Here is a 26084-nt window from a genome sequence, read left to right on the forward strand (position 1 = left end):
GACCAAAGTAGTCTTTAAAAACAATATAAATCCAGATTCCACCATTCTGTTGCATGACAAGTCCATTCCATCACCCATTAAACTTCAAATTCAGACCCTTTACTGACGCCTGCAACTCGTTACACCAACTGGCTCTGAGCATCTCCCTGAGGTCATCTTGTTCCGTTCCTCCCTCCTCAATCACTAGCCTCTAGCACATTTCGTTCCTGATCTCTTTTCTAGTCCCTGAAAATGTTACACTTGTTCTCACCTCATAAGCTTTGCTCTGCCATTCCCTCTGACTGGAATGCCTTTGCCACAAATGGCATGTCTCAGCTCAGAAAAGCCCTCTCTAGCCACTATCCCTAGCAGTGTCTTCCCAGCTTCTACCTTGTACCCAAGCCACTGGCCTGTCACGTTACACTGTTTTTTCATGGAACGCTTTACTATTTGAAAGGATCTTAAGATACTTTTGTTTCTTTGTTTTCTAGACTTGACACTCCATGAATTGGAACCGCATCTGTCTTGTGCACCACCAATTCTCCAGCTTCTAGAAGAGCATTAAGCATAAAGCAGATGTCAAAAATGTTTCTTCAGACCTAGGGGCAAGATGGGAATAAAGATGCAGACCTACTAGAGAATGGACTTGAGGACACGGGGAGGGGGAAGGGTAAGCTGTGACGAGGTGAGAGAGTGGCATGGACATATACACACTACCAAACGTAAAATAGATAGCTAGTGGGAAGCAGCCGCGTAGCACAGGGAGATCAGCTCGGCGCTTTGTGATCGCCTAGAGGGGTAGGAAAGGGAGGGTGGGAGAGAGGAGATATGGGGATATACGTATATGTATAACTGATTCACTTTGTTATAAAGCAGAAACTAACACACCATTGTAAAGCAATTATACTCCAATAAAGATGTTAAAAAAATGTTTCTTCAAGAAATAAGTAAGTTCCCTTTATACTTTCTAAAAACTGTGGAAGACACCACTGGATAACTCTTGCTCTCACTTAAAAAAATTACAATGCTTTGACTGCTGTTTAATCACTGATCATTGCTCACTCAGAAAAGTATTACAGTTTCTTGCTCCCATTTTACAGTGCAATTTTCTGTCAACATCTGTCACAAATTTTAACCTGGAATTTTCTGAGACCATTATTGACTAAGAAATGGCTCTCCTGCTATGTTTCATTTAGTCCTCCTTTCCTCTGAGGAGGACTTGTCTCAACCATTTGTGTCACTTCAGCAATATTCTAGATAATTTAGAAGACCCTAGAGACCCAGGAAAGCCTCCATATTGGGTACTTTCTTGCACACAAGTCCTAGGACTAAAACCTGGTCATGATGCTGTTTTGCCTTTCTTTAATCCCCATCACCAGACCAGGCCCTCTCCAGATGTTTGGACAAGATGGTCATTATTTGGATCTCAGATTTTTTTCCCTTTCCACTATAGGGATTTGTATGGACTTTTCTGGGTCCTGCTCATGCCAGGCAGTAGGAGCTTCTGTCTGAGGATCAGTCAGATGTGAGCAGCAGAAATGTCAGGAAATATCTCCACTTTCCAGAAGAAAACCAGTGCAGGCTGGACTACAAATAACAGCATTAATATTCAGCTTCACAGAGTCTGTCTTCCTCTGGAGAACATCCTGAGACAACAGACATGTTGGCCATTCCTGGCCACTGCATATACATAAGGCCAAGGTGAAGAGGCTGCATGGACTTCAAATCAGGGGGAACCCAAATGCCATCTACTCCAACTTAGCTACAACACACCCAAAGCGATTGTATTATTTTTTGCCACTCTGCCCCAAATAGAAATTTCCAAGTTTTTAAAATGGAAACAACCGAAAAGACCATTATTTGGAAAATTGGAAGTTGATAGTACATTTTGCTATATCCCAACGATTCCCTCTTTGCAGCTATATGCAGCCATTTAAAATGCTGATGAAAAAAAAGCAATGATATATGAAAAGATTTATGTTTGTTGAGAGACTCCATGAGTCTCATATTTCTGCACATTTTATGAGCAAAGGTATTATCTTCTATTCTCACAGTTTTCCAAGGGTGTTTGTAGAGTGAATAGCCTTGGGAGATAGATGTAGTGTCTCCCTTAGGATCTAAGAGTAAACATGCTTACTGCCATGTATGATAGTGTCTCCCTCCAGAGCAAAAGGCAGACATGTTACTGCCCATTATAAAAGATTCAAGTTCCCTAAGCTCAGGGTTGCTCTCCTTTAATGAAACCCACTGCACATACAGCTATTCACCTGGCCCACCTGCCTTGCCTCCACGAGACTTGGGGAAAGGGGTATGGACATAAACATGCTGATGCTATTCTCTGCACCTTGAGCAATAAAGCCGTTGCCTCTGACCCCAAAGCCTCTGGTCTTCTGCCTGCGTCCATGAAACTGAGGCAGGCTAGCCTGTTAGCAAGGCCAATAGGGAAAATCTCAGACCCTTCACAGTTTTTGACTTGCAAATGTACACACAATAATATTCCCCAAACATAAAACCATATGCATAGAAAAATAAAATGAGAGGGAAATACACTAAAATGTTAAAAGTCATTATCTAATGGTGGTGGAATGGATAGGCTAGTTTTTACTCTTTTTCTCCTTATACCTTGCTGTGTTATCCTTCCCTCCCATAAGGTATCATAAGAGTAAACATTAAAAAATTGTAAATGAAGCTTTTCAGTCACCAAATAAACTGCAGGTACATGCTTCAAATCCTTGGCATACCTGAAATGTCCTCATTTTCCCATCAAGGTATGTATGTTCTCTCTGTCCTTCTCATTCTTTAGACACAGGTAGGTGCACACACACATTTTCACACACATACACGTCTGGTACGATCCACATCATCTCCCACTTGGACAATTACAGTAATCTCCTAACCAGGCTCCCTATGTCCACTTTTATGTTCCTATGTTTCGTGACCTTTTTAAACCCATTTTCCTCTGCCAGGTCAAAATTCAGAATGAGATAGCTTTAGTAACTGTTAAAAGCCATCATCAACCTAAAGAATGACACTTCTAAACTCCTTTTCTCCTACAATTCTATAACTTGGGCTCTTCATCTATTTAACATGCATTGCTCCTCTTATAATACCATCAAAAGTCCCAAAAAATTCATTTAAAATTCCCAGTTTTCTCTTGATCAAAGAAAATCATTAATTCCTAATTCTCTGTAGATATTGTCACTAAATATAGCCCCAAATCTAATTATTCTTAATTACTGAACCTCAAATATATTTAAAATCATTTTTATAAAAGTGTGTTTAAAACCACTCATCAATACTCATATCCGTACAAAATAACAATTTTGTTCTTTGTAACCTTTTCATTATTGATTGCTTGTTTTTTTGCTTTTGGCTAACGAATCTGTTTTATAAGTACTGGTATTATATAATGATAGAACTCTGAATAAAATTAGTGTAACAAGGATTACACATATTTGGAAACCCTCATTTAAATACTGGTCTTAAACTAATGATAATTTCTTCTAAAATACCTTGATTGAAATCTACATTCCAGTAATTCCAGTCTACTTAAATCAAAGAGTAACTGGCAGAAGATTTTTTTTAAGTATATAAAACTAGGGAAATATGAACATTTCACACTTTAGGATATCTGGAGAGATGTTCTTAATATGTTAAGGTTATATCTAGCCATTACCTATTTGTACAGGGATGCCAGGTAAAGCGAATTCTTAATTCTGGGCTGACAGAGCCATTACACTGTGGGTTTTTTTTAAGGAAAATCTTTACAAAATGAGTTTAAAATAACTTTTTATTAATCTGATACTTTTAAACAAATAGTTTAAATCATTATGAGCTAATTCTGCATGGTTATGGATTTTCATTAACCTTACCTTGAAAGTCAGGAGTTTTTTTTTTTGAGGGTGAGGGATACTAAGCCTAAGTTTTTTCTAAGAATAAGTTCATCTGCTAGCCCTACATTAGCTTCTAAACTTTTACAATTTCCATAAGCCAATGAGCTGATATATCTTAAAGCACTTAATAACAAATACTTCACAGTTTTTAGAAAATAGCAGACAGTGAAATAAACTAGGAAGCTTAAATTAAATGTTTCTGGGTTGTTGTGTTTTTTTTTGACTCAGCCTTTCAAAACTGAGAAAACTGAAGTATTTGCAGCTCTGTAAAGCCTCCTTTACATCTACATCTTTTTTTAAAAAGGCTCAAGTATAAAGAGTATATACACTTGGCTATAAATTGGAAACACAAAGAAAAATCCTCATTAATTTCTTCATCAAGTAAGCCACCTTTTAGATTCAAGGCCAGATTTACATTGCTTCAGAAATTGTCACTGTCCCATCAAACTGAAGAAAGTTTCTATAAGCCTGAAGTCACTTTCAGCACTTAATCTGTCCGTTTTGCTTATTCACAGACAACATAAAAAGGAACATATATACTCATCTTTAGATAGTTACTGGGGTTAAGTATATGCCAAAAGCTTGCAGAATTATCTTTAGAACACTGCAATGCTGCAGTATACAATTACTAAGGTAATCTGTCTATGCCGCAAAACGTAACTTAAAATATGAAAAGGAAGCCCAAATACGCTAGAAAGGAAGATAAGATAATGCAAAGAGAAATAAATCTATAAGAGTCTGCTGAATGCCAAGTTAAGAAAGTGGACCATAGACAGCATTTTATCAAAGTGCAGCCTAAACAAACGTCAAGGGGAATAATTTCTTTAACAAATATGGGCAACAATGGAGGAAAAAAGGGGGGGATTCTGTGCCCCTGCATGCATTTAGTCAGGGTTAACAATGGATAAAAATATGTGCAAGAACACATTTAATAACCCTAAGCTGTCATTCAGTTTGTAGGAGGTAGTCAAGATACAGCTAATAAAACACCAAAAAAATGGTCTTAGCCACCCTGAAAAAAAATCCTCAAGGGAATAAAACAAAACAGGACTGAAGGGCATCTCCTGCCAAGATAAATGCCTTCTTTCGAGAGTTGCCTGTGGCTAGCCTTCACAAAGAGAGTTCCAGAATCCTCCGATGGTAATACATCTCTACGTCACTTATCACAGTCTATTTAAAAGGGAGCTTTATAAACATTTCTATTTCACTCCCCGTTGCTGTCGTTCTATTAATGATGACTTGGGCCCTGAGAGAGGGTCTAAAATTAATTTTAGGAGTTGTAAATGAGGCGGGCCAATTAGGAACTGTCATAAATTAGATTGGGAGAGAAGCATTAACACACTTTTTCCTGTGGGCTCTTGCTTTAGTTAGCTGACCCATCTTTAGAAACACATTCGATTACAAAAGCAGATGCTTAAAAAAGGCATTCCATTAAGAAATGTTTGGATAATTTCAAGGGAAAACCTACATTATGTATGGTGCTCAGCCCACAGTCATGTTCTAATCATAATGTGGGGGAAAAAATTCCGCTCAATCAACTTTTCCCAGTTAATTACTGTTTTCTTTCCCTCTTGACCCTGAATCTTCAACCGTAAGTTCAGTAGGAGGTGACTTAAGACAGACGGTGACGAAAGACCCTGTTCAAAACAGCCTCTCTCTTACCCCTGGCATGAGGGTGGGTGAGGTTCGCTATGATCAACCCTGGAGATAGATGCTCATTTGCCTAAATTTTAAAAGCTGTATTTTCAAACGGCATCTTGAGAAAGAAAAGGCTTTTGATATCAATTAATATCAACACTACCCACCAGTAGAATGATGTACTGTGTATACAGAAGGCCCACGCAGAAAGTGAAGCAGCTTGCATGAGGTGGGCCCACAGGGTGAGATATATTTGAACAATGTGAGTTTCAGCAAGGACAAAGAACAGACCAGATTTGTAAAGGCCAGGCTTTGGCAGCCCAGACTCAATGTGGTTTGCTCTCTGTCGCCCACCTAAAACTGACCTCAAGAAATCGTTTACTCCAGTTACAGGGAATTTTGTCTTTGAAACTTAATAGCACACGACTTAAGGGACCACGAGTCTTGTGGAAGTTCTTTGCTCCGTGCACCGGCTTCTACCCCACTACTCTCTCAGGGCACGACCCAGGGAGGCAGCTGGCTCATCCTTGAGCTCCTCCAAGTGCAACCAGTCCAGGCAGCTCTAAAGAGCCAGCATCATGTGCTTCAGGATACAAAGACGTCGGCACCTCTCAGCATCCTGCTACAAAGGGGTATTGGTGAGTCTGAGGCCAGCTGATTTTCCCGTGTGGAAAAGGCCTGAGGTCAAAGGAGGCTGAGTGCCAGGAAGAGGTACTGCCCTCATCCTAAATCGCTTTCTCCATTCCCAGCCCTTTGGAGATTGATAAAAAGGCAATAAGGGATGGGGGGGACCTCTGTCCAGGTCCTGGCAAGGACATGTATGAAGTATTATTGACTACTGTGTGCCTGATCCAGAGAGACAGAGAGAGAGGGAGGGAGGGAGGGAGGGAAAAAATGAGAAAATACTTCTTTTGATTACCTCAGTCTATTTTGAGTTTTTAAAACTTACCCATACAAATAAAATATCACTGAAGTCCTTTAGAGGAGAAGATACTTAGTGCCTTAGTTTTGGAATTGAATATAACTCGGTTTGAATCTCAGCAATATCTTTTGTTTCTGTGCCCCTGCACAAGTTACTTTATGCATCTGAAACTTCAATTTCCTCATAATGAACTAAGAAGGATAACAGTAACTCTCTCAGACTGTTGTAAGAATTAAACGTGATGATGCAAGTAGAGATGCTGTCCAGTGTCGGACAGGACCACACAAATGTTAGCAATTACTTGTTATTACATAATATGGACACGACCAAATGCAAAGACTCAAAAGTTTTGCATTAATTTCTACTGGGGTCCTCTTTGTAGAAAACATAACTAAATATGCCAATGGGTCTCTTATTTTCAAGATAGACTCTCAGAGAAGCCTCTGAAATTGGTTTCTGTTAAGTTGCCCATTTGACTTTCACGAGGTGATGTTTGTTTTGCAAACAAACTTAAAGGAGAAAATAGAGCTTGAATGTGGAGAAGAATGTGTCCGTCATAGAAGAGTTGCATCCAAGAGCAGCCCGGTCTGACTGTTCAATATCATCCCGTCTGAACTGATAGGAAAGGCCACACAAAGGTGGGCAAGATGTGATTCATGCAGTGTGAGAAATGGAAGAGTGTTCTGAAAAGTGACCTTTGAAAGGGCAAGGTCAAGTGCAAAATCTAACCAAAGTCAAACAACTTCAAAACAACAACAAAAAATTCTTTCATTAAAGAAAAGACCAAAACTTTAAAAAACTGGTAAAATTGGAAGGCAGTGAGGGCAAGTGAAATGAAAGGGCTCCCTGACCCAAGAGAATACCCTGTGTCAGTGTAATGTTCTATGATGCTCGTTCATTCTTGTTATTCCCATTCAGTGATGAGAAGGCTTCTGTGTTGAGCATTTAACTCTGCCAAGGTAGCTTTCTATATAAAATACACCCAACTAGACTCCCTGGAAAGGTTATTGATGATTGATAATAAGAAAACTAAATACATCTGGACTTCACTGCAGGCCGGAGCTTTGCCAGCATCTACCTAAACTAAACCTGTTGTCCACGGATGATCAGTTACTGTCAAGAGACTTGCCTTATCACATTAACTTTTTGGTTGACTTCAAGGCTTGGCCCCCAAGGCAACTGATCAATTAATTTTTTCTTATTGGTAAGATGTATATGTGTGTATGCATGTGTGTATTATGTAACTATCCCAAAAGATAGTATATTTTAATTTTCCCTCTATATTTAAGGCTACTGAGAATTGTTAGTGAGTCTTTGCACAGAACAGCAAATCGCCCTCCTGTATCTTGAACTACATACTTCCCTTCTTAATTTGAAATTTTTGTGTTAAGTCAAACCTCCCTTTGTTTATGTTTACATGGAATAGAATATCCCCATAGGCTATACTATAATGAAAAACAAAGCAGATTGTCATGTCATTGCTCTAAGAGGGATATAAGCAGAAGGAGGCACATTCCAGAATTTCGTTAATGCAACATTTGAAGAAAATCGAATTAAGGTTCTGTGGAGCAGATCTTTGTAGAGAGAAATACAAAAAAATCGAGTTTGTTGGAAGCAGCTTCTTTGAGAGACCTCCTATTCATGGGAAGGAAAAAGGCAGCTGTGCTCCTGTGTTGGGAGAAGGAAACATGGAGTGATATGTTTACGTGTGCTGTGGATGACCGTAGAGGCCAGGTAAAAAGCAGGCTTCTAGGAGGGGCAGGAAGGTGATACGTGATAAAAAGGAGGGCTAAACAGATTCCCATCAACTTGAATCTGTTCTCCCTTGCTGTGCCTGCCACGGAACTGAACAACAATTCAGGATAACCAATAGAAGTTTTCCTTCGGAAAGCTGATGACTTTTAAGGCATCCTCAAAGATGAGATTTGGCACGTAAATCTCTTTGAGAAGTCTGGATTTTAGGTCTGCCATCTCGTGGCCATTGCAATAAATTCTATCCTTTTCCACTTTTTTTCCAAAGTAGTTACATCTTCATAATCTATATTCTAAAGAGATATCACAAAGGGTGCTTATTTTTTAAAAAATGAACTTTAGCCATAGGAGAGCTCTGCAATGCAGAGGGAGCGAGGACATTTCACATTCTAATCCTCTTTCCACTCACATTTTTCATTCCTTGATGAAAGCCTAGAATCAAATTATCACTTATCAAATTATCAAATAATCATCCCATATGGGATTCGGCCTGCTGAGAAGTCAATTAAGAGGTGATAGGTACGTTTTAGGTACCTTTTTTTTTTTTTTTTTGAAGAGGTAACTTAATTGACACATAGTTGCCCACAAATGAAAGTCTCAGCATTTCTGTTCTTGCCATAGATTTGCTAAGAGAACATATAGAATAAAATAGATTGTAAATCCAACGGGGCTTTGCACCTAAAAATTAGGAGGATGTGTTTTTCTGGAAATAACTTAAAAGTCCAAAGGACAGAGATTAAAAATACACACTTCAACATAGTGAGGGGAAGAAGTGAGACCAAATTCATCACAGTTCTATGCTGGCAAGAAATTGCTAAAATGCCTCCATGAAAACAGACTGAACCTGTCTAAAGGACACTCACTGACCACTTGTTGAATGTGGCAATGGGAGAGAAAGCAAATACACAGGGCCGTTTTCTTGGTAAGGCCTCACCAATGTACCATAACCTATGGACTAAAAAGAGATGAAAAACGTATCCAAAGACGATAAATTCATTTCAGAGCCCAAATTAAAGAAGTATAGAACTATAAACACACACACACCTAAACTACTGCATTGCTAAGCAACTGATTTAAAAGATATGCAGAACAAAGAGCGGCAAAAATCAGCTAATGAGTCCAAAAATAATGAGAATTTATATCTGTTAGTTTCCTGAAATTTCTGTATTCATGAATACAATATGTGGGACACTACGAGGGCTCCTTCTCAGAGGGTGAGGGAACATGAAACCAGACAGCGGATGAGGAATGAAAGAGTCTGGTAAACTACCTGAAAGCACTCCACATCTGGAAAGAATCGTGGGGGGAACCAGCCCAAGACACAATGGTATAGAAAGCGGTCTCAGATTTACAGTATGGGTGGCCCTGTGGCTCATGGAAGCGAAATTTCCACTCTGGGAGGAGTGATCACTAGAGGCAGGAACATTTCTGATGTGAAATTATGAAGTCCAACCAGAAGCAACTGAAATGAACGTGTTCCTCTGGGGTGGCTGTTTACTGGTCACACAAGGAAGAATAAACCAACCAGATGATCAGAGCCCAGTTCTTCAGTCCCTTCAACATGAGTGCCCACTGCACACCAGGAACCAGAGATGAAAGGACAAACAAAACAGGCACAACCCCTGCTTCCTTAGAGCTTGCCACACAGCAGATCCCAGAGACTCTCTATCCACATAGTCATGAGATGAGCTGACCCTGCAATGATGCCACAAAACACAAGGAAATACCCTTCGACTTCCTTTAGGAACAAACACCAGCTCGTCAGCAGTACCATGCAAAGAAGATATCCATGAATCCTATTTACCAATTTGAACGCTGGGAATAAGAATCCACGTGGCATCTCCACCCACGTGTATCAAATACTGGGATAACTGATTCAAAAGCTCCCTCCCATCCGGTCCTCTTCATTCTCAGTATCCAGTGCAATCCAGCTACAACCCAGAAGCTCAAAAACAAACAAATAAACAGAAACACAAAATCTTATATTTAGAGCTATTAGACTGAATGATATGAAGCGTTTTTGTAGGTCAGAAGCAGTCAAATGTCAGCAATTTCATGTAGTTCAACCTAATAGTTTTCTTCCATAATAAAGGCAGCTCTACTGGTTTCTTTGTTTGCTCGTTTATAATAGGTGCCCATTTTCATTCTTTACCACTTTCTACTCTCAAAGGTTTCAAAGGTTGAGGCATTTCCCTCTCCACAATATCCAACTCTTTTTTTTTTTTTGCTGTTAAGGAACTTTTTATTTATTTTAAAACATCTTTATTGGAATATAATTGCTTTACAATGTGTGTTAGTTTCTGCTGTATAACAAAGTGAATCTGCTATACGTATATCCCCATATCCCCTCCCCCTTGCGTCTCCCTCCCACCCTCCCTATCCCACCCCTCTAGGTGGTCACAAAGCACAAAGCTGATCTCCCCGTGCAATGCAGCTGCTTCCCACTAGCTATCTGTTTTACATTTGGTAGTGTGTATATGTCCATGCCACTCTTTCACTTCGCCCCAGCTTACTCTTCCCCTTCCCTGTGTCCTCAAGTCCATGCTCTAGTAGGTCTGCGTCTTTACTCCTGTCCTGCCCCTAGGTTCCTCAGAACCTTTTTTTTTTTTTTTTTTTTTTTTAGATTCCATATATACTATGTGTTAGCATACGGTATTTGTTTTTCTGTTTCTGACTTACTTCACTCTGTATGACAAACTCTAGGTCCATCCACCTCACTACAAATAACTCAATTTCGTTTCTTTTTATGGCTCAGTAATATTCCATTGTATATCTGTGTGCCACATCTTCTTTATCCATTCATCTGTCGATGGACACTTAGGTTGCTTCCGTGTCCTGGCTATTGTAAATAGAGCTGCAATGAACATTGTGGTATGTGACTCTTTTTGAATTATGGTTTTCTCAGGGTATATGCCCAGTAGTGGGATTGCTGCATCGTATGGTAGTTCTGCTTTTAGTTTTTTAAGGAACCTCCTTACTGTTCTCCATAGTGGCTGTATCAATTTACATTTCCACCAACAGTGTAGGAGGGTTCCCTTTTCTCCACACCCTCTCCAGCATTTACTGTTAGTAGATTTTTTGATGACAGCCATTCTGACTGGTGTGAGGTGATACCTCATTGTAGTTTTGATTTGCATTGCTCTAATGATTAGTGATGCTGAGCATCCTTTCATGTGTTTGTTGGCAGTCTGTATACCTTCTTTGCAGAAATGTCTATTTAGGTCTTCTGCCCATTTTTGGATTGGTCTGTTTGTTTTTTTGATATTGAGCTGCATGAGCTGCTTGTACACAATATCCAACTCTTAATCTCACATATACCCAAGACTAACCACTAGAGGCAATTAATCCAGTCCACAGGAGAGAGACTGCTACACAAATCAGAGGGGGAGGAGGGAGATTAGAAGCCTAGAAAGGTGACAGACCTCAGTCCCTTTCAGACCTGGAAAACCACTTAGTGAGAAACATCCTGGTGACCAGACCCCAACCTGAGACTAATTACCACTCCCTGAGATACTGACCTGTTGACTGATTGCTTTGAGATCAGATCATCTATCTCCCAGGACAGCCTTGAGGCTGTCCAGCCCCGCTGAGCAGCAATGGAGTACCTTCTTTTAGATTTGAACTTCAAGTCACAGGACCTAAGGCAGAAGTTCAAAGAAGAATGGGGCTGCAGAACTCTTAATGGGGTTTCCAAAGGCTCATTGATGAGAGGCCCAATAACAAAAAGCACCTTTGAGAATGGCAACACACTCCTGGGTAGTAGCATAAGAGAGCTGTCTAATGTTGTCAGCCAGTGTCTTAATCTCCATCTATATCTGAAAAGAATTTACTACAGACAAAAAAACTATGCTAAGTGCTAAGAGGGATCAGCAAGGGATGAGGCTTGCAAAGGCTTCCAGTAAAGAAAGCAAATGCATATGAAAACTTAAATCACAAAAGATAAATAATAGTTGATTATGAATGACTCCATTGTTAGGATGAAGGATAAATGATTATTAATAGTTATCACTGTGTTTGCTGTATGATACACAAGGCATAAGTAAAGCACATTATTTCATTTCATCCTCTCAAATTATCCTCCAAGGAAAATGTTATTATTATTCGTATTGTAAAGTTGAGTAAACTGAGTAAGTTTTAAGTAGGTTGCCCAAAGTCACATTATTTTTTTTTTTAATAAATTTATTTTATTTATTTATATATTTTTGGCTGTGTTGGGTCTTCATTGCTGCGCGCAGGCTTTCTCTAGTTGAAGCGAGCAGGGGCTACTCTTCATTGTGGTGCGCGGGCTTCTCACTGCGGTGGCTTCTCTTGCTGCGGAGCACGGGCTCTAGGCATGCGGGCTTCCGTAGTTGTGGCGCACGGGCTTAGCTGCTCAGCGGCGTGTGGGATCTTCCCGGACCAGGGCTCGAACCCATGTCCCCTGCACTGGCAGGCGGATTCTTAACCACTGTACCACCAGGGAAGCTCCCACATTGCTTTTAAATGGTGGAACTGGAATTTGAATCCAAGTCTGTGTGACTTGGTTATTTTGCTAAAATGCTTGATTGTAGGAAGTAAGGAATGTCCCTTTGGTCCGGGATGATGGGGGGTAGCCTTCAGAGAGGGCAGGGGTGACAGCTGAGTATGATGGAAGGCTGGACTGGAAGGGCTCTGGAGGGAAAGAGAGGCTTCCAGATGGTCATAAGCCTTTGAGGAAACACTAAGAGTATTCGGCCATTTAAAATTATTTCTCTCTTGCTTATTTATGCTTATTTCCAGCTGCACAACTTCCAGGAATGTTAGGGTACCACCAAGGAAAAGTGTGGCCAAACTAAGTAATTCCTAAGTGCCAACCCAAAGACTGGTACTGGCTCGTACTGAAGTTTTCATACATGCACGCACTCACACATACACATACAAGTCCCTGCGCACTCATTCACATACACACACGTGAAGACACAGACAAACATTGTGGGAGTAAGATTGCCAACCGCTTTGTAAGTAACAGCAGCCTTTTATTCTGAAATTAGGTAATGTCCTTCCTACTTTCTGCTGTTAAAACACCCTTTTATGCAATGATGATGATAGTAGTTAACATCTGAAGACTCTTATTTAATAGCTTTATGTTGTTTTCAAAAATATTTTTTCCTATTATTGGTCCATGACATCCAAAGTCTAGAAAGCATTCATTTGATTGACGAACATTATTCTAATGAGGGTATCTATGAGGAATATCTGGGGCATTCCCTTTGTTCCCGCATTGTTCTACGTAGATGGGCGCTTGTCTTTCACTTTGAAAAGTGCTTGACATTTCCCTAAATATTGCTGAGGCTTCCAAGCAGTCTGCCTTACAAACTTATAAATGCCATGTTGAACTCAAATTGTGATTACTAAGTAACCATCCCTTTGACAACAGGAAAGTCTGTTTCAGATATCGTATCCATAGGATACGTGGAGAATAATCTTTTATTTCACAAATAAGCCTTGTCAGGCATAAAGTCCAGGTCCTTCTGGGGGCCCTCAGTGATCACAGAAGGAAAGAGAAATTGAGTTGGTCAACATCAGTCTTTAGGAAAACCACATCTAAAGGTGGCCAGAGGGTCCAGTGCGAACCTGCTTCCCCTCCCATTGCCCATTTTGTTGGATTTCTAATGCAATATGTATATGTATAGAAACTATGAATGTGGGAATAATCAATGTCTCGGGCGACTTAGGAACATGGTAGTTATTCCTTCAAATATTTCCCGACGTGACTACAGACAAGGCTTGTTCCAGGGGGCTCCTAATATTCGAACTAGGACCTAAGGATGACGCCACAGGTAGGTGAGGCTGATAGCAATTCAATAAAAGGAAGAGCTCTGGCTAAGTAACAGGTGCCCAGCAGTAGCACAGACTGCCTCATTCTCATCTCGGAAGGTACTGGTACAGACAACACTGGACCATCTTGAGCAACTCCCAGAGAAAGAATTCTAACAAAGGATGAGTGACGCGACTGAAACTGTATTTTAGTTAGGTTTCTTTGGATTATAAGCAGCAGAAACTGATTCTGGCTAACTGAGCAAGGAGAGGATGTGTTAGAAGGATGCTTGGATGGGACAAAGGAAAAAAAAAACAGCTAACAAGGGAGTTTTAGGAAGGTCAGTGAGAAAGGCACTCCAGGACCCTCACAGCAAGAAATCCCAAATCTTTCTTAGGAAGTTTATGTAATAACTCTGCTACAACCTTTAGGCTTAATAGAAAAAGAGTGATGTCCGACCTTTCTGGAAAGGAAATAGATTAGCCCAACTCAGATCAGTAAACTACAACCTGGGATCCCTATCAATGGGAACCCACCCTAAATAATTGGGTCGCATAAACAAACAGGGATAGCTATGATTTGGGAGCAATCACTAATTGGCAATTACTCTAATGATCTTACAGCCTGAAGGGTCTATTTCAGTGGGGTGGCTAGAGCTGTCTGTTACTGGCTAGCGAGAGTCAATGATGTGCATCTCTTTCCAACTCCACGGTCCGTCTTTACCTTTGCCATGGTAGGAGTATTTACACCGTGGAAATTGGCAAATATTACCAATCGGGGCTTTTTTTTCCTCACTGACATTGTTTAGCAGCACACCGTTGCCCTATTTCAAGATTATGAAACCATCTTGCCAAGATTGCTATACACCCAAGAGGACATGCCACAGATCCCATAACTGGGAACATTTTCTAATATTTGCTAACACTCATCAGCACTTTTTCTGTGAATACGACATTATTCTAAAGCATTATACTCCTGTGACACTATACTATACACTATACTATTCTAACTTCTTTATGTGTATTAACTCATTCAACCTGCACAACAATTTAAAGAGGTAGGTGCTTGCTATCTTTCCCCCGTTTGACAGATAAGGAAATAGAGCCAGAGAGGGGTGAATCAGCTTGCCTGAGTTCACATGGCTAATACATGGCAAAGTGGAGATTTGACCCAGGCAGTCTCTAATTCGATAAGCCCTCAAAATAAAAGAGACAATGTGTAACTATTGTTCTGAGTTGTGATATTCTTGACACAGAGAAACTAGACAACCCAATTACTCTGAATCTTGTGAGGACCTGGCTGAATCTCAATAAGAGGGTCATCTGTCAGTCACAATGCTGCGGTCAGCGAGACCAGCCCAGAACAGCTCCCAGCTAGTGCTTGGTTGTTCATTCCTTTCATTACCCAGGATGCCCAGTGCATCGAAGACAAATCCAAAAGCTGCTACAAATCCACAGAGAAGAGAGAGGTTCACAGTGTACAGTGCTAGAACTCCCGAAGCGAGCGAAAACAGCACTCCAGGACTCAGTGGGCGGTGCATATCACATGGATGTTCCTGAAGAGGCCCTGACGCCACAATCCCAGGAAGAAAGGGAGAGAAGTCTGAACCTTCAACCTACCTCCACCACTAGTGCTACTGGGAGGTAGGCATGGAAAACAGAAAGCAGGGGCCTAATAGAAAGAGTCACCTGATTTTAGTTGTGCGTGTTGGACAAGTCACTTAACATTATGCATCTTAGCTGTGGGGCCTGTAAAATGAAAATGATGTTACCTACTCCCAACGTCACTGGGAGGTTCAAATGAGATAACCCACAGGAAAGCATCTGATAAGCTGCAAAATCTCACAAAACTGGTGAGCAATATCCCTACTCACATAACTGTGGCCCCTAAGGCACGAACAGCAATAATGTAGATGATTCATTTCAAGCAGTATCTGTTATACGCACTCACTATGAGCTAGGCACTGCTTCTATCAATTAAGCCAAACCGTTAAGCTGGTGTAAAGTCATCAGTCCAAATGGCTGATGGGAGTTTCAGCTGGGATAAACCTAAGTCCATGAAGGGAAAATGACTATCTGAAGGAAACACAAGACAGCTTTCCTTCTCTAATGATTTATTTAGAGAAGTGACCACAATCCATTGACAGGAAAGACAATGCTGTCTGTAAACAGTCTTTAAAAATTATCAATTATTTAAATCCACTGAAGAGTCAATGAATATTTGTTGAGTGAATGAATGGGATCCCACAGATCTGGATTCAAATCCTAGTTCTGCACCACTACCATCTGTGTGATTTTGTGGAAGTTAATTAACTGGGTGAATCTCAGTTTCTTCATCTATAAGATGAGAATAATACTACTCTCATGGGGTATTATATGAGATAGAATATGTAAACCATTTAGCACATTTACTTGGATGCAAGCAGTTATTATTCTTATGAACACAAGCTGTAGTTATTATTGCTATAATTATTAGGTTAGCTTGTTAGTTTACTATTAATATCAGCTACAAGATAAATATGTTCAAATCACCAACTGCCAAGGGAGTAATATGAATATTCCCAGCTGTTAGAGCCGAAAAGAGAAAACTATTTAAAAAAAGAAAAAAGAGGAATGTTGATTAACAATATTCTCAGTTTTCTGTATTTGTATCTAGAGATTTAATACGTTCCTAGGGTTTATCACGGTATCACAATTCCACTTCCACTCGCTTAAGCAAATGTAAATTGGAGAGTGGAAAGGAATTTTCTGATAAGTGCAAGAAGAACCACATTATAAAACTGAGTGTAGCCAAGACAACATTTCCACTCTAGACTCTGGCTTCCTTTTTTTCAATCACTTAGCAGGACTCTTTTGAACATCCAAACTCAGTATTTCAGTGGATCTTCAGAGCCAAGAAGCTTTCTGCAAAGGATTAAAGAAGTAGCAAAGTGTTAAGAATACAAAGTTAATTCACTCGAAGAAAAAAACAACTGTGAAGCTGTGACAGTTGCCCATTCTTGGGTAAAGAATAAAAAATAAAAAACACCACAAAATTTTAACAGGGAAAATATCAATGGACTGCTATGGTCAAATCAACGAAGCCCCATCAATTTACTTGTAGCTTCTCTTTGAATTGCAAATAGAAACAGGTGCTAAATGTCTTCCTTTGTCCTGTTAAAGAAGTCTGAAATTCTCAGGCTTTTCTATACTAAACAACACAACGTGAGCGGTGACAATTCTTGGCTCAAATTGAATCAATTTATTGTAATAATATAGCACAATAACTGCATTACATTCTTAAGTGATAGCTGCATTCTTTATTTTTTAGTTTAAAACAGGGAGGATGAAGGAGATACAGCAATTGTCCTGATAAGAAGACAAAAATCTATCTCCATTTTAAAGCGTTTAAAAAGCTAATTACGAATAAAATGCTCAGAGTTCTAGTGATTGGCTATTAATCTTTTTTTTTCCTCAACCATTTCCTCGAAGATCCATCTGCACTTCATTTATTTATTTCCACATAAAGACAGCTTATAATTCGCTTATCCCAAATTTGAAATACCGGTTTGTCTGTAAATATGGAAGCCTAGAAGAAGCCCCAGTAATTGGTGCTTTTAGCCGCCCACTTAATCTTACTTAAATTACCAGCATTCACAATGAGGAATGACCGAGAGGCTCAGGTTGAGTAACCACCAGGATGGCGAACGCAGGAGATGAGGTTAATAAAGATTATTGTCAGGAATCTGAACATTATTCCAAATCACGGTTACCACCGAGTCACAGATGAAGAGTTTTGCTAACTAGAAGCAAGGTGATGGCCAACTGCGGTAGTTAAGACATTATTGCTTCTGTAAACGCTAAACCCGAGTATAAAGTAGACGTGTAATCTTCAACTCCCTGAACACCCCAATTTGGCCACTAAAGATGCTGTTTTACATTTCCAAACATTTTCCCCTGTCACTACTTTTTATACTTCAGTTCTCAGGTTGTAAGTATTTGTTACTTGCAAAGCAGGCCCCTTTGAACACTGAATCACTGGAGGCATCTGTAACTCACTGCCAATGCCGCCTGCCAAACAAAAACTCCCTGCTGGTGACATGACCACCTAGTGACCTCTAAAAATGTTGTAACAATGTGAAAAATAGCTCCCTCTTGTAGGAAACAGCAATTTTTTAAATTAAACGTACATCGAACGTTCGCTTATATACAGATAAATGGTGTTCAGAGTCACCTTCTCTGTTTCCAATTTCAATCTTTTGAAACCCAGCCCAAACCTAAATAAATAAACGTTGATACTAAGAAGAAACTAAGAGCTCAAGAGCCTTGTGATTTTGCAAACAGCTTTTTTCCATTTTCGAAAATCTAAACTCTGGGCCAGACACAGAACAGGTAATGAAAAGGAACAGTCTTGGCAGTCCCTCTGTGGTTCTAAGCTGAAAAATACGTCAGGCAGAAATAAGTGGCTATAATTTGGCAGGCTTAATGTCTTTAAAAGTTTGCAGCTTGCTAGAGAAAAAAAAATTTTTTTAAACAGTTATAACGTTTACAAATTGAAACACAATCACTAAGCTAAAAAGCCACCTTGACATAATTTTCATTACCCTCATACTTTTAAATATACTTTTATCATCTTCAAGTGTTTTTCCACCTACATAATAGTAGCACTGGTGGTTATTAAAACTGAGGGCACCAGGAGGTTTTTGATTCTAACGTGATGTTAGGCGACTGTAATACTGGTGAATTTTGTTTATGCCGTTTGACATCAAAATATTCAAGGCTAGTGTCAGTTTAAGAGGTGCAATGGAGCTTCCCATAGGTGCCCAATGGGACACAAGAAATGGGAAATTGGACTTGACAGTAAGTATTTTTGAGGCTGTGGATCACTGTTTTTCCAGTTAGCTTATCTTCCTAAATTTCAAAATTAAAAGTCTCAAAGCACCAGAGCTATGACATGTCAAAGGCTGTTTGACTTTAATGTGTCTATTGTTCATCCTGACAACTTCTCCTGATGAATTATTTCCAAACACTGGCCCGAGCCACGAAAAATCAAATCTGCTTGAAAACAAAGTGGCACCAGCAACTGTTTGTTTCCAAGACGTGAAAATGCCTGGAAGATGACCCGTTTTAGAAAGAAAGGGTAGTCAGTCCTTTTGCCTCTGAATCTTTCTGACCTATCACCACACTCCACCCTCCCCCTACCAAGGCAAAGAAAACCATCTGAGTTCCCTCCCTCAAGGCAAATGTACCTACTCTTAACTCTGATTTTTTAAAATAATAAGATATAAAAAACAAGAAAATGCATGCCCAAATTCATGTTAAAATATGCTTTTACCTTGTCAAATTTTAGCTTAAAACCTACTTTGTTAATATGTGGATGTACCAAATTCAATATGTTCTTGGTGAAAGTGCTGCACACGGCACTAAAAACTATTTCCCTTAAAACTAAAGTGAATTTTGGCAATCAGAAAAAAATGTCAAATGATATTAGTGCTATAGCATGGTGAATTCCTACCGTTTCCAACCGAGGATGGCTTCTCCTTAATTTGTGACACTTTCCCCAACTTTAATTAACAGTTCTATAATATGTAAATTGTTCTGGAAAACTTATGGTCTACAAAAGAGCACTCATACTACTGAGCATAAAGCAAATTTGAATTTTTAAAGAAATCTGAGAGGTAGCAGGGGAACTGCCTTCCACCCTGACCTCTCTGTCTCAGGCTTTGTGGAAAGGCAGTTCATACTGGCAATATGATTTGACCAATGTTACATCCAAATTCATGCAAATTATAACTATGCATATAAAATCAGTATAATAAAATTATATTAGGGGGATCTATATGAAGTTTCTAGTCTCCAAATGACAATACCACTTTCAACCTAACAATAAAGTACCTTACTTTCTGCATCTATAAAATGAGTCTAATAATTATCTCACAAGACTGATATGAGGGGTCAATGGATATTGTATATAAAGGAGTTAACACAGTGCCTGGCACATGGTAATCATTCAGTAAATGAATGTAGTAGTAGGAAGAGAAATCATAATTCTATAAATATTGTTCATTTTGTACATTCTAAGTTTAGGCTACTACTGCTTATGTAAACACAAGCTGTTTATCAAATAGCTTACAATTTAAGAAATGTAAGTACTTTACTTACAATTTAAGAAATGTAATCAATTCTTAGTTAATATCAACTAAGTGTTCTCAGTAAGTATGATATCTTTAAAAGTCAATTTTATTTTAGGTTCAGGTAATACTTCTCTTTTGTAAAAGACAATTATATCAAATCAAGATAAATATCATATATACATACACACATTTATGTCTCTGAGTTCTTATTTTCTGTATTCAAATAACAATAGAGACCATTTTCTCATCAGGAGAGAATTACATTTGATCACTACAAGAGTGGCTGAAATATTAACACTTTTCTAATTTTCTGTCTATCCAATATTTCCCAGAAATTCCCTGTACTGTGTTAGGTGACTCTAGTAATCTGCTATTCTCCCCAAAACAAACATGGAGTGTTCTAAGTTCATGAAGAAGAGACAGAGTTCCATAGATTAAGTTTCATCATGCAAAGGAACAGTATCACACTAAATTATCCACTTCTCCAAGATTAAGGGTCTGGAGTATACATCTGAGATAGTCTAGCGCTCTGAAGTTAATTAAGCCAAATCATGTGAATTGGTTTCCTCAACTCCAAACTATGTACACCACAGGACCTCCACTCACACCCAGGAAGATCACAGAAACCTCTCCCTGCATCTTCTCATTTTCTGCTTTTCCTAGAAATCTGTCATTCTCACAACCACTTCTCTGGCTGGTAATCATGAAAGTTGAGAGGCCGACTAATGAGGAGGAGGGCTTCCTGCTGTCCTTCAGAGCCCTCCAGGGCCCCTACATGCACTTTAGGAATCTTTGGACTTGAAGATCCTTACCCCCATTATACAGCTTTCTGCATTAGATTTCTTTGTCTCCTAGGGTATTGCTAGCCTGCACATTGAGGGCTGGCATTCAGACAAGGTGGGTCATGTCTGTAGCCAAAAGAAATTCAGCTATTTAATGTAAGAAATTGTGGATATTGGATCTTTCCACTCTTCTTATTGTATGTTAAAAGCCAAACCAACTCCCTTGCAAAAAGTTCAAACTATATACTATTTTCCAAGAAGGTTACAGTGGGTTTATGTCAATGCAGGTGAATGGATCAAATATATTCTTCAGTAAGGTCTCCAACAACAAATAAGGCTTAAGCATATTAAAAGACAGTCCATTTTGGAAATTCAAAACACTTGGCTTGCCAAGGTAAGGGCTAACCACCAAATTCCACCAGATAAGGTGGTTTCTCTTTTTTCTTTTTAGATTATACGCTCTAATTCTTGAAATTTTTAGTTCTTTGCAGTGGAATTTCAATTTGGAATAAAATTTTACTCCCTAATAATTAAGCCAAACCTCAAAAGGAACTCTGCTTTATGACATTTCAGTCTCCCCCAGTTTACCTATCTGTGGAATTTCTCCTTTTGTACCAATCCAACAGAGCGTAAATTAAAGCAAATTGTGAGCAGTATCCTAAAGGAAATAAACCATCCCTGAGTTGCTGTATTGTTGTGCTATGTCTCCTTGTGATTTTGCAAATTACAATCATATTATAACCTTCAGAAACAGCTTTCAAAATATTTCATGCATACAAGGAGATGACTACTTCCACAGTTCACTTAAACCACTCAGGTCTTACTCCATCTTCTCAACATTAGCAAAGGAAGAAGGTTTCACCATTGACTCCTCCCCCTCCCTGGGAGTCTGACCAGCTGGGACATTTTAAGTCTCTTTCATTAAAAAAAGAAGGTTAAGGTCAAAATAAGTATGATAAACATGGTAGTTTCTATTCTCAATACTCAAGGACGAAAGACTAAACAACAAAAAAATGTAACATTAAAATTCACTAAATACATGATGAAGATTGTTTTTTCTTCCCTTGCAACATAATCATGGAGTTTTGAAAAACAGAAGATTTTACCTTTAGTAAATCTAGTCTTCTAAATGAATCCAGTAGTTAATTTTACAGCTGCACATTCCTTAAATTTATGTTTCCAATTATCTGAGTGACTGACACTTTTAAGTTTTACAGTTGATTTTGAAGAGCAGTGCACTTAAACTCACATGAAGAATATTTTTACACAAAGGAAAAAGTAATGAAATTGTACTTTAACGAGTTCATCTTTGTACTTCTGAAGTTTTAGCATTTTGGTTGAAGTTTCTTTAAAAGTTAGTAAATTCCAACGCTGTGACTTTTCATAATACAAACTTTGTTATTGGGTTTAACCTTTTTTCCTACAGTGTCAGCATCCCTCCCTGACATAGACCCCCTACCAAACAGTAGTCCAGTGTCAAGGTTATCACATGAAAAGAGACTGTAGGTTTCAGTCTCTCGTCCTTTTCCAATAGCTGAAAAAGGAAAATTCACAGCACTGACAGACTAACACGTTGACATCAGAGAGTCTGTGATATCAGAGGTAAATTAATGTGCTTCCCACTGCCCAAAGCCAAGGAGCAGACTGGATTCTTCAGAAACACATTCTGAAGCTGTTTTATCTCCCAATCACCTTCTTCCTTAAAGGTAATAGTCTACTGTCTGTAATGTAAGCAAATATCTCAGTTAGGTTGTAAAAAATTGATTAGGGGCACGCTGGAGACCCCAACCCAGTGGTGTTTTTAATAAAAGATACATGGATCAGCTCTTTGATATTTGCCGCATATAGGAGCATAAATATTTACTTTTTTTTTTTTACTTTCTTTTTAACTTTTACTCTTTTACTTAGCTCAGAAACACTTGAAATAGAATGAGTAGCAAAACTTAGTTACCAAATCTAGTTGTTATCCAATACATTATTATTAAAATATTTTCACAAATATGTTGGGGAGAAAAATGAGTGAACAATGATGCACAGTTACTACATGGCTTCACCACCAGAGGACTGGATCACAACTGTAGATAAAGTTGGGAAGACTGCCCTGAGGACATCCCTATTCAATGCTTGTTCATATCAAATCCGGCTTCCCACAGGGTGCCTCTGCTGTTCTGCATGGAGGTGATTCAGTGCCTGAAAATGTGCCGTATAAAAACAACCCTCCGATAAAATAATCCAGAAATAACGCTACAATTATTTGACACGTATAATAAGCATATGGAGTCAGTTAACCAAGGAATGAGATACAGCAAACGGTAGTGGTTCACAGGGTGCCTTGATTTGTTTCTGGAATAGGAGAGACTAAAGGGTGTGATATAAACCTGTGGGAAAGAACACTGATAAGCCACAAACCCTCCTCCCAAACAAGTAGGTAGGTCCGGGTGGATCAGAACATGCCAAGTGAGGAGACAGGTGTCTACCAACTTTAAGGTAGATGCTTTGAGGATCAACCGAGATAACACACTAACGCTGATTATGCAAATAAGAGAGGTGTTGCTGCTATTATTATTGGTGTTGTTCTTAATCCTGCTACTCCTATCGTCATCATCATCCTTATTCTTAACATAGCTCAGGTGTCAGCAAACTTTATCTGTAAAGGGCCAGATAGTAAATATTTTAGGCTTTACAGGTAGAGTTGCCAGATTCAGCAAATAAAAATACGAGAGTCCAGTTAAATTTGAATTTTAGATAAACAGTGAATACTTTTATTTTTAGTATAAGTATGTCCCAGGCAATACTTCGGGAACTGCTTATACTAAAAATTTATTCACTGTTTATCAGAGTTGTGAATTTAACTTAGGCTTCTTGTATTTTATCTGGGAACCCTATTTACAGGCCATGGGTTCTCTGTTGCAACTTCTTGACTCTGCTATTGTGGTGTGAAAGCAGCCATGACAATACATAAATAATGTCATGTGGCTGTGTTCTAATAAAGTTTTACTTACAAAAGCAGATGACAGATAATGGTAGGAGTTGGTCCATGGGAAATAGTTTCCTGGCCCACACCACAGCTCAAAATTAAGCCTACACTGAGTAAAATAACCAGATTTAATAAAAGGATGGACTATTCTAAACATTGAGAATGGAACTTTTTTTTTTCTCATTTGTATAAACAGTATAAAACCTTTGCCACAGCCTGGGTTCAATTTCCAGGTCCTCCCGTCTGCTACTTTGCCCAGGAAATGTTTCTTACATTACAATGTACCTGAGAACACAGTCATTGAAAACCAACATTTGACAGACATACATGTTCCAACATCGGATCAACTATAACAGATACACGAATGAGACCCTGTCCTCGCCATCAAAGATCTCCCACCCAGGTCATGAGAATCCATTTTTTTTTGAACAGTAGTACTAAAGGTAATCAATATTGTAAGCTAGGTGAGTCAAGCAATTTTTGACCAAGGTTGGTAGAAGAAACTGACTAAGGGACCTGAAAAGGTCTTGATGACAGATGACATGCACTCAGGTAGTTCACCTAAATGATAAATGAGGCAGAAAAATACAATCAAACTGGGATATTTATTCAAAGAAAAGGCTACGAAAGAGAAACAGTGAAGAGTGGTTGAGTATTTAAGTGATACTGGTGGGGGAGAGATCCCATTTATCCATATAGGTTCCAAGGGACGTGAATTCTTTCATGTAGCTTGAGATGGCAGAACTAGAGTTCAGTTCAGTTCGATGTAACAATTCTGTACTGAACACGTACTAAGTAGGTCAGCCAGAACCTGGCCACATGTAGGTTACAGTCTAGCTGGGAAGATAGAGGTAAATACATAATTAAATAGGGCATCAGGAAAGGGACGGTTGAGGAAATGGCATTATCAAGGACTTCAGGAATCACCAGGATTTGGCCAGAAGAAAGAGGTGGGAGGCAGTCTGCAGGCAGGTGGGAAATCATTGGCAAATGTCAAAAGCGTAGAGACAACATGGCAGGTAGAAGGAACAATAAGAAGTTCAATGTGGCTAGAGAGTGGGGAGTTAGTAGAATTAACTCTCTCCCAGGAACGCTGATGAGACCGTAAAGGGTTTAAACTAATTAGTAGGTAGGTATTAATTTTACAGAGGTGGAATGTGGCTCAACTTAAGCATTGATGGAATGCTCTCCATCCACTGAATTCTCCAAGAAGGAGAAGAATGGCTATCTTGACAGAGCCTGTGGAGAGAATTCTGCTCTAGGCAGGACATTGCACTCATGATGAAGACGTGTGGGCTGTGTCCGGCATTAAACACACTCAGATTCAGGGATGGACTCCACCTCTTACCAGCTGGGTGACCCTGGGCTTCAGTTCTGCCATCTTGAAGGGAGGATAATTTTATTGTCCTTGCAGGGTTATTGTGAAATTTTAAAACGATGGCTATCCAGTACCAAGCATAACTGGCTGGCACATACAAGTATTCAGCAAGTAGTATAGGTATAGACTTCCCAACTTTAAACTATGGACATTTTCCAAACAAACCAGAAATGGAGAGGAGAATAGTATAATAAACACCCACAAGCCCATCACCAAGACTTAATAGATGCGCCATATTTTCTCATCTTTTATTTCTGAAATATTTTAAAGTGAGTTGGACATGACATTTCACCCCTAAATACGTTGGTATATGTTTCTAAAAAATAAGAGCCTTTTCCTATATAACAACACCTAATAAAATAAAGAATAATATTATAGATATTTTAAGCCTCTCTCTTTTTTAAAAAAAATGTTGGATTTTCATGATACAGTTCTATGAGCATTATTTTAGTGCATTCACTAATTCAAACATGCAGACCTATCCCTTTTAATCTTTTAAGGTCCCCAAAACAAGTTCCCAAATACTAACATTCTCAATATTACTTTCATTCACTGTTTCCCTTACCATCTTTAGTTCAGAAAAAAAATTTGCAGTTCTTACTTTGGAGCCCTGCAATGTTCTCCAGAAAGTGTTTACCTCTCTGAAGACAGACAGTTTTAACTGAAATTATGTCTCTGCAACAGTCATGACAGATTATTAAGTGCATTTGTAATTAGGGCCCCATTTCCAGCAATTTCTTTTCCTTCTCAGGTGAACACAGACCACTCCTTCTTCTTATCTCCACTACTGCCTGTAAGAGGACTGACTTCTGTTGCATCTGCTGTGACATTTGCATTGTGTTTACTTTTTAATGGCTTCTTTTCACCTGGACTGT

General features: G+C 39.1%; 1 protein-coding gene across 1 annotated transcript in view; it reads right to left on the minus strand.

Moving 5' to 3' along the window:
- Positions 1 to 26084, minus strand: part of ERC2 (ELKS/RAB6-interacting/CAST family member 2) — a gene marked incomplete at both ends in the record, with an annotated part of 833862 nt that overhangs the window by 137134 nt on the left and 670644 nt on the right. The window lies entirely within an intron of this gene.

Source organism: Grampus griseus (assembly GCF_964374135.1).
Source record: "Grampus griseus genome assembly, chromosome: 10".
NCBI lineage: Eukaryota > Metazoa > Chordata > Mammalia > Artiodactyla > Delphinidae > Grampus > Grampus griseus.